This window comes from Plasmopara halstedii, assembly GCF_900000015.1.
Source record: "Plasmopara halstedii genome assembly, contig: Scaffold_3060, whole genome shotgun sequence".
Classification (NCBI taxonomy): domain Eukaryota; phylum Oomycota; class Peronosporomycetes; order Peronosporales; family Peronosporaceae; genus Plasmopara; species Plasmopara halstedii.
The window spans coordinates 2,905,084-2,905,492 of NW_020189964.1; positions in this window are offsets into that span (position 1 = coordinate 2,905,084).

Genomic DNA, 409 nt, shown 5'->3' on the forward strand with positions numbered 1-409 from the left:
TGTCACGTGACATGGGACCTGTTTCTCGGTGCAGGGGAAATGACGTTCCTCCTGCTCAGCCATTCCAGAACCCGTTACCATCTACACCCGCGACTCTACCAAGTTTTGAAGCAGTTCGTGCAGACATCCGAAAGCTGCTTTACAAGTCGATAGAAAACCTAGAGAGTGACAGAAGCAGTGACGGTGCAGCGTACAATGGTGGCCTGTTCGTTCATGCGGCTTGGCAGTGCGCCTCGACATTCCGCGTCACAGACTATGCCGGGGGGTGTAACGGCGCCAAAATTCGCTTTGCACCGCAAAAAGACTGGCCAATAAACGCTGGTGTAGACAAGATCATCGCTGTGCTGGAGCCTATCAAGACAAAGTACACAACGCTGTCCTCGGCTGATGTCATTGTACTAGCGGGTCA